Source organism: Otolemur garnettii, unplaced genomic scaffold (assembly GCF_000181295.1).
Source record: "Otolemur garnettii isolate 467f Iridium unplaced genomic scaffold, OtoGar3 scaffold00087, whole genome shotgun sequence".
Classification (NCBI taxonomy): Eukaryota; Metazoa; Chordata; class Mammalia; order Primates; family Galagidae; genus Otolemur; species Otolemur garnettii.
In genome coordinates this window covers 4,401,674-4,411,288 of record NW_003852482.1, presented here as the reverse complement: position 1 = coordinate 4,411,288, position 9,615 = coordinate 4,401,674, and positions in this window count along the sequence as shown.

Below are 9,615 nucleotides of genomic sequence, written 5' to 3'. Positions count from 1 at the left end.
CACCTTCACTTCCTTGTTACATGTGAATCATCACCTAGGGACCTTATGACACTGGCACCTTTAACAAAATCCTTGAAAAGGGTGGTGGGACAACCCGTGAGGAAGGTGGGAGACAAGGCGTCCCCTGTGAGGCTTATGCTCGGTGTGCTTGGTGCCATCCCGGTGCCTCCCATCATTCACCCAGCTTCCCTTGTGTCCCCACGGCCTGAGCTCTGGGAGTTCTATAACTACACTCTTATTAGACCCTAGTAGGGTTCAGCTGGTAGTAGACACCATCAGGAAATAGCAGGACTGGAGGTTGGGGTCAACCCAAGGCAGGCAGGGAGTCTGGTAGGAGGTTAGGATCAACACATGCAGACCCCATGTGAGAGCATAGGGCAGAAAGGGAGAGAGATCCTGACCCACTGCTCCATTTCTCTGGATGGCTGTGCTTTTTCCGATGAGAGTTCTGCAGGCTGTCCCTGCTCCACAGCTCACACTCTCTGGTGACACCCCTCAGTGCCCTTCCTTTGAGTATTGGGGTGGTCATGGTTTCTCATGACTGCTAATTCCTAGGTGCCTCACTGAAGCAAGCAGTGTCTGAGCTTTACTCAATATTTGAGCACAAGAAGGTCTTGATGGGCAGTGCCGGTAGTACAATGGTTATGGCGTCAACCTCGTGCACCAAGGGTGGCAGGTTCAAACCCAGCCTGAGCCAGCTAAACATCAATGACAACTGCAACAAAAAAATAGCTGGGTATTGTGGCAGGCGCCTGTGGTCCCAGCTACTTGGAAGGCTGAGGCAAGAGAATCGCTTAAGCCCAAGAGTTTGAGGTTGCTGTGAGCTGTGATGCCACAGCTCTCTACCCAGGGTGACATAGTAAGACTCTATCTCAAAAAAAAAAAAAAAAAAGAGGGTCTTGATGACATTGTCAAACAAACACCCAGACTCGAGTGTGGGGTTGAGGCATATCTAGAAAATGTAAGGGAGAAGTTTAGGATAAGTGTCAACTAAGCTGCAAGACCACCCGGACCAGCTACAGAAATAACCATCTATTTTCATTATTTTAGAGACTGTGGCCAACACTTACCCAGAAGCCTTGGTTACAGATGGACCTGATTTGGAACATGAGCTGGTTCAGTGCAGCATAGCGGTGGCCTGTGGTTGAAGGACTTGGTGACCAGCCCTCTCAGTGCCCTGCAGGTGTTGTACAGTTCCTGTCACAAGGACATATCCACAGCATCCCACCATAGGTGCCTGCATCCTTTCTTCTGTGCTTTTCCTGACCAGTGAAACGGAGATGTGCAGGTGAATTAACGTATCAAGTTAATACGGATAGTAACTGGTAGAATAAATGGCCTGGGCTCTTCCTTCTCAGCGGGACAATCTGATAATGGTTCCACCCTATTTCTCAAAACAGTCCTCAGGAGAACCGAATCCCAGTTGCCTGCGAGGGTAACCTTTTTATTAACATATCTCTTACTGCTTATTCTACCCTCCAAATCTTACTTGATCTCAGACTTCTGGCCTCCATAATTTCTGTGGCCTCCAATAAATTTCTGTGTTAAGCGACTCAGTTTGTGATATTTTGTTACAGCAACCCTAGGAAAATAAAACAAACCCTAACATATTAATAATTATATCAAATGTAAATGGTCTAAATGTTTCAATTACAACAGCGGTTCTCAACCCTGTGGGTCGCGAACTGTATTAAAGGGTCGCAGCATCAGGAAGGTTGAGAACCACTGAATTAGAAGACAGTGATTGGCAGAGTTAATTAAAAGCCATGATACAACTATACTTTGTCTACAGGAAACTTACTTCAAGTATGACAATAGGAGCATGTTGAAAGTTAAAGCATGAGAAGAGATACAAATGTTAATCAAAGGAAAGCACAAGTATTGTTTTAAGATAAAATAGACTTCAGAACAAAGAAAAAGTAATAGAGAGGGACATTACATAATAATAAACGGGCCATTCCACAAAGAAGACGTCGTGATCCCAAATGTATCGTTAGATCGTTAGATCGCAATCCCAGACGATAGAGCTGCCCGGTCTGGGAAGCAAGACATAGAGAACTGAAAGGAGAAGCAGACAAAATACAGCGACAGTCGGAGACTTCACCCCCTCTCTCCATGACGAATAGAACTGGGCAGAAAGCCAGCAGGAGTGATGAAGAGCTCAGACACATCGCCAGCCAGCACGGTCTCCCTGCTGTCGAAGAACACGCCGCCCACGAGCACTACCTTCTTCTCAAGTATCCACAGAATAGGTGTCAGGATAGACTATATTCTGGATCATAAAATGAACCTCAACTCATTTTTAAAACTTAAAATAACACAGAGTGTGTTTTCTGGCTACATAGAGTCAAACTAGGAATGGAAACCAGAAAGGTAACAGGAAGTTTTTCTTCAGATGCTTAGAAACTAAACAAGGCACAGCTAAACAATCCACAGATCAAAGAGGGGGTCTCAAGGTAGATGGGAAAATGCTCTGGACTAGACAAAAATGAAAATACAACATATTAAAATTTTGCAGGACAACAGTGCTAAGAAGGACAGTGATGGCACTAAATGCATACATTAGAAATGGGGAAAGTCTGGAATCACTCATCTCAGCCTCCACTTCAAGAATCTAAAAAAAAGAGATCAAAAGAAACCCAGGCTCGGCACCTGGTTCAAGTGGCTACCAGCCACATACACCAGAGCTGGCAGGTTCGAATCCAGCCTGCGCCTGCCAAACAACAATGACAACTACAACCAAAAAATAGCTGGGTGTTGTGGCAGGCGCCTGTACTCAGCTACTTGGGATGCTGAGGCAAGAGAATTGCTTAAGCCCAGGAGTTGGAGGCTGCTGTGAGCTGTGATGCCACAGCACTCCATCCAGGGCGAACAATAAAGAAAAATGATGAAACATCAACATCTGGAATAAAACAAAGACTATCTCTACAGGCTGCTGACATCGAATGACAGTAAAGGGTACTGTGAATGGAACTACACATGTAACTTGACAACACAGATGACATGAACCGATTTCTCAAAAAACGCAATCCCAATAAAAAATAGATAACTTTAGGGGGGTGCCTGTGGCTCAGTGGGTTCGGCACCAGCCCTATATACTGAGGGTGGTGGGTTCAAACCTGGCCCCGGCCAAAATGCAACAAAAAATAGCCAGGTGGTGGGCAGGCACCTGTAGTCCCAGCTACTTGGGAGGCTGAAGCAGGAGAATCACCTAAGCTCAAGAGCTAGAGGTTGCTATCAGCTGTGACGGCACTGTACTATACTGAGGGTGATAAAGTGAGACTCTGTCTCTAAAAAAAAAACAAAAAAACCCAAAAAAACTTTAATAACTTTAATAAAGGATAACTTTAATTGTCCTAGGACTACTAAAGAAGTTAAAATTTAAATTTAGAAAACTTTGTAAAAGAATTCTCCATGTCTACATGGTTTCACCAGAAATTCTAATGAGTGTTTAATGAGGGAATAATACCAAGCTACATAATCTTTTCCAGAAAATCGAGGCTAGGGAACACTTTGTAACCCAAATAGACAATGCACAAGAAAGCAAGCTACAGAACAAGATTTCTCATGAACATAGACACAAAAATCCTTAACAAAAGGTTAGCAAATTAATACATCCAAAGAATTATACACTATGATGAAAAAGAGTTTATTCCAGGGACAGAAACCTGGTTCAATACTCAAAAAATTAGCCTTATTAATAGATGAAGAAGAGAAAGTACCTGACCATATTAATCAATGCAGACAAAGCATTTGCCAAAAACTCGATACTCAAAAAACAGAAATAGAAGAGAACTTCCTTACCCTGACGCAAAGCCTCTACAAGAGGTCTTCAGTTGGCATTATTCCTAATGGGGAAAGATGTAACGTTCTCTCCCTGACATCAGGGACAAGGCGAGGGTGTCGCCTCTTACCACTTGTATTTAACATAGTGCAGAAAGTTCTAGCCAGGGCAGTAAAGGCTTTAGAAAAAGAAGTAAAAGATATACAGATTAGGAAGGAAGAAATAAAACCGTTTCTATTTGCAGATGACACAATTCCCTGTGTAGAAAATATGAAGGGCCTAAAAACAAAACAAAATTAAAAACCCAGAACTACGAAGTAAGTTCAGCAAGGTTTCAGGACGCAAGGTAAGAAACAAACAAACCAACTGTGTGTCTACATACTAGCAAGGGACACTAAAATTAAAAACACAATGTCATTTATAATGTCTAAAAAGAGTGAGACACCCGGGCATAGACCTAACAAATCATGTGTAGATCTACATGGTGCTAACTACACAAGGATGACTAAATAAATCCAAGACAACCTAACCAAGAGGGAAGACGCACTGAATCCGTGGCTTAGAAGACTCAGCACAGTAAAGACGTCATTTCTCTCAAGTGATATAAAGACTGAGAGTAAGTTCTATCAAAGTTCCAGAAGGAGTTTGCATAGATATGGACAAGATTATTCCAAAATTTGGATGGGAAGAAAAAGGGACTGGAATAGGTAAAATAATTTGATTTAAAAAAGAACAAAGTGGGAGGAATTGGGATGTCCAATTTCAAGGCTTACTGTACAGCTATGGTGACCCAGACTGTGAGGTACTGGGGCATAGATCAACGGCACAGGCATAGTAGAGAATCCTGACGTAGACCTGCACAGATACACACAACTAATTCTTTACAAAGATGCAAAATTCTGTGAGGGAAAGATAACCTTTGCAGCAAACGGAGCTGGAGCAACTGGACACCCACGGACAAATGACAAGAAAAAGAAGCATAAGGTCTCTCATCTTATTAAAAAGTTACCTCAAAAGGGGCGGCTCAAAGGAGTAGGGCACCGGCCCATATGCCGGAGGTAGTGGTTTCAAACTCAGCCCTGGCAACGCCCCCCCCAAAAGACCTTAAAAGAGTTAACAGACTAAAAGTAAAACATAAAACTATAAAAATGTTAGAAAATGAGAGAGAGAAATCTCTGTGAGATGGAGCTAGGTCAGGAGTTTTTAGTATGGCCCATAGAAGGTAAAATTGAAAAAACAGATCCATGAAAATTAAAAACTTTTGCTCTGTAAGAGATCCTGTTAAGAGAATGAAAAGATAAACTAAAGATCAGGAGAAAATATTTATAAGCCACATAGCCAACAAAGGACTAGTGTCTAGATTTTATAAAAAAATTTCATAAATCCACAGTTTGCAAAATACGAAATGGATGGCAGACATGAAGGTGTATTTTTTTTTTTTGAGACAGAGCCTCAAGCTGTCCCCCTGGGTAGAGTGCCCTGGCATTACAGCTCACAGCAACCTCCAACTCCTGGGCTCAAGCGAGTCTCCTGCCTCCGCCTCCCAAGTAGCTGGGACCACAGGCGCCCACCACAACGCCTGGCTATTTTTTGGTTGCAGCTGTCATTGTTGTTTGGCGGGTCTGGGCTGGGTATTCGAACCCGCCACCTTAGGTGTACGTGGCTGGCGCCTTAGCCGGTTGAGCTATAGGCGCTGAGCCAAGACATGAAGGTGTATTTCACCAGAGAGGATATACAATGGTAGATAAGTACAAGGAAAAGGTTCAGTAGCCCTAGTCATTAGTGAAATACAACTAAACCCACCATGGTACATCACTACATCCCCAACCAGATGACTGAAATAAAATCACAGTGACAGCACCAAAGTCTGGTGAGGGCTCATGGAGACTGGGTGGTTTCTGAAAAGTGGTTTAGCAGGTTAAAAAAAAAAACGAAGAAGAAGAAGAAAATGAACAGGTAACAAACCTGTGATCCAGCAATCGCACTCTTAGGGATTTGTTCCAGATAAATGAAAACTTATTTTCATTCAAAACCTATATTTTGCCATGTATAATGTGGACTTTTTGCCCCATTTTTTAAAACATTTTAAGACAAAATTTCACTTTGTTGCCTTTGGTAGAGTACCGTGCTGTCATAACTCACAGCAACCTCAAATTCTGGGGCTCAAGGGCTCCTCTTGCCTCAATTTTTCATTTTTAGTGGCCTCTGTCCTGACCTGGACCAGCTATGGCCGTGAGAAACCAAACAAACTTCTCCACCAGGCCTTGGGCTGCAACCACACCTTCTCCCGTGAGGCCTAGACCTCAGCCTCACTCTTGCACAGGCTGGACTTGAACTTGTGAGCTCAAATAATCCACTGGCCTCAGCCTCCCAGAGTGCTAGGAGTACAGGTGTGAGCCACCACACCCAGCCTATACATGGGTCGTAGGGGTTGGTGGGGGAGAGTGCCGCACCCAGGGTGCCGCACCCTCTCCCATAGGGCTCCAGTACAGGATCCAGGATCTGGTGAGGAGCAGGCCAGAGCAGCCTCCGCTAAGTGCAGCAATTGGAGGGGGTGGTGGCAGGGCTGACGAAGCAGGTGGGGCTGTGTGGGGTGATGGCCAAGGCCTGAGGCCTGGCCATGTGAGGAGACCAGGAACCCCACACAGGCCCCAGAGTCCCACCTGGCTGCCCGCAGGCCAAGCAGCCTCAGAAGCTCCCACCCTGCCAGACACATGTGTGGCCATCTCTGCCAAGGCCCCCAAAAACAATGTGGTGGGAAGGGAAGGGGTGGGGGAGAGAGGAGAGAGGCAGCCTTAGAAAATGGGTGGCTTCGGGAGGGAGGTGCCATCTGCACACTTACCAGGGGCACGTTAGCCCTCTCCAGATGTGTCTCTCTTGGCCAAAAGCTGGCCATTTTTTTGAGGGATATTTTCCACATTTTGGGTCCAAAAATGTATGTGTACATTTTATACAGGAAGACATTTTACATGACAAAATATGGGTGAATGTTTATAGCAGTTTTATTTATAAGACCCCCAAAGTGGAAACACAGATGTCCTTCAACAGGTGAATGGTTAAACAAACTGTGGTATGTCCATACCATGGAAAGTTACTCAGAAATGAAGAATAAACTATTAATAAATGTGACAAGCTGGGTGACTCTCCAGAGAATTCATTATCCTGAATGGGAAAGGAAACCAATCCCCTAATTTTATGTAGGGGGTGTTTCTCTTTATTCAACATTGCTGAAATGCCCACATTATTATAGCAATGGAGAACAGATTGAAGAGAGGGGTGGGGCGGAGGGAGGCAGGTGTGGCTGTAAGGGCCTTCTGCCACGGCTGTGGGACCATCATCAGTCTTCCAGCTGTAGCACTGTCCTACAGGTTGGAAGATGTTACTGGAGCAACTGGGTGAAGATGCACGAGATATCGGTGTGTGTTCTCACAACTACATGGGAATCCATAACTACCTCAAAATAAAAAGTTTAATTTGAAAAGCCACATAAAGCCTAGGACGGTCCGCAGGAGATACGCCCTGACAGGCACTAGGGGGAGATGGCCAGTGATAATTTTGGTTTACTGAAAACCTCACTTAGCATCCATCGAAATAATGATGACTAAATAACAGTTGATGTTTCCATGGAATGATTTAATATGTGGGCTTTAAAGGAATAAAATAAATCTATTCATCTGTTCAATGATGTTTGCACAATTTCTACGTGCCAAGGATTCTTCTAGGCACCAGCCATGCAACAGTGGGTAAAACCACAAAATGTCTCGTGGAGTTTACATTCTAGGGGTAGGGGACATAAAATAAACATGTAAGCGAATTAAGGTGCCAGCTACCAAGGTCTAATCTCCAGCTCCAAATACCTCTCTCACTGTCTGTTCTGTGATGACAGAGCTGGACCCAGCAGGCATTTCTTATGTGCACCTGGCATAATGCTGAGCTTTGCTAATAGAGGCTTGGGGGGAAGGGTCTCCCTGCCTGCTTCTAGGGGGCTTCCATTTGTTTCTTTTTCTTTTCTTCCTTTTTTTTTGAGGCAGAGTCTCACTATGTCACCTTCAGTAGGGTGTCATGGCGTCACAGCTCACAGCAACCTCAAACTCTTGGGATTAAGCGATTCTCTTGCCTCAGGCTCCCAAGTAGCTGGGACTACAGGCACCTGCCACAATGCCCAGCTATTTTTTGTTGCAGTTGTCTAGCTGGCCCAGGCCAGGTTCGAACCCGCCAGCCTCGATGTATGAGGCTGGCACCATAACCACTGTGTTACAGGCGCCGAGCCTTGTTTCTTTTTCCTTACTGTCCACTTGGCAGTGGCACCAATAGGGGACGTCCAGGGTGCTTACCCAAATTAAGTCCACAAAGTCCTTGAATGGCTTTCTGTTGAGATTCAGTGGCACCCATTCAAGCAGACTCCTAATGAATCTTGTAGGCTGCCCAACCCCAGCCCTCCTGCCCCTGGGAGGAAGGACAGGATTCCTGCCTGCCAGACCCAGCCTGCATTTCCTACCTGCTAGCCTCTGTCCTGACCTGGACCAGCTATGGCCCCAAGAAACCAAACAAACTTCTCCACCACCCCTTGGGCTGCAACCACACCTTCTCCCAGGAGGCCTGGACCTCGCCTCCGTCTGTTTCCTCCTTAGCTGCTCTCCTGCCATGAGCTAGTCTCTGCAGTTCTCTTTAAACGTCAGTAGTCACTTGTTCGTTCTATAAACTGCCCCTGTCAATCTATTGTGTGGTCTCCGTATCCTGATCAGTCGCTGATTCATATAATTACATGTTATTTGCAAAGGTGACTTGTGCTATGGACAAAGAGCAAAGTGGAACAAGCCCCATGGGGAGTGTGGGACAAGGGGCTGTCTGTACTTTAAGTAGAATGATCAGAGATGGCTGCCCAAGTGACATTCAGACAAAGAACTGAAGATATGAAGGAAGTCAGCCGTGAACTCCCTGGGGGGAGGAGGGCTCTGGGTGCGGGAACGTCCAGTGCCTGCCTGGAGGTGGGAGGAGGCCTGGCGCGTTCCAGGAACAGACTGGAGGGCAGACTGGCCAGAGCAGGTGTTCTGGGAGACTAGCCCCAGAAGAGGCCAGGGAGAGGCAGGGCCTGCCTTGGGTGCTTGTGGCCACCGTGAGGACACCAGCTTCTCCCCGAGCCAAGTGGAGGATTCTGGAGAGCTCTGGCAGAGTCAGGCTGTGACTTACATTTTGAAAGGTTTACTCCAGTTGCTACATTGAGGACAGATTTGGGGGAGTAAACATAGAAGCAGAGAAACCAGTTGGAAAGATAGTGCGATAGTCCAGGATAGTGTGATGACAGCCACCCAGAAATCAGGCAGTCACATACCCACCACAAACAAAGGGAAAACTGGTTAAAATATGTGTATTGATCAGACAGCACAGGCTGTGATCTCCTAGACAGGGGCAGCAAATGAGGTTAGCTGATAACACGTACAATAATGTGTAAAACACTCTTATAATTCAATAATAAAATATCCCAATTAAAAATAGAAAATGGATTTGAATAGACAGTTCCTCAAAGAAGATATAAAAATAACCAATAAGCACATGAGGAATTCCATCATTGGTCATTAAAAAAATGCAAGTCAGTAGGGCAATCAAGGGTGAATTTAGAACCAAGGGGCAATACATCCATGACTGGCACAGACCCCAAATGGCTGGGGACACAGAATGTTGGGGCTGACACCTGTCCATCATATCTGCTTTCCCCAGTGGCAATTTCTTCTCTAATCTTTATTATTTCCTCTCTTCTACTTACTTCAGGCACAATTTCTTCTTTTCTTCTTAAAGTGGAGGCTTGGACCATTGACTGAAGCATTTATCTT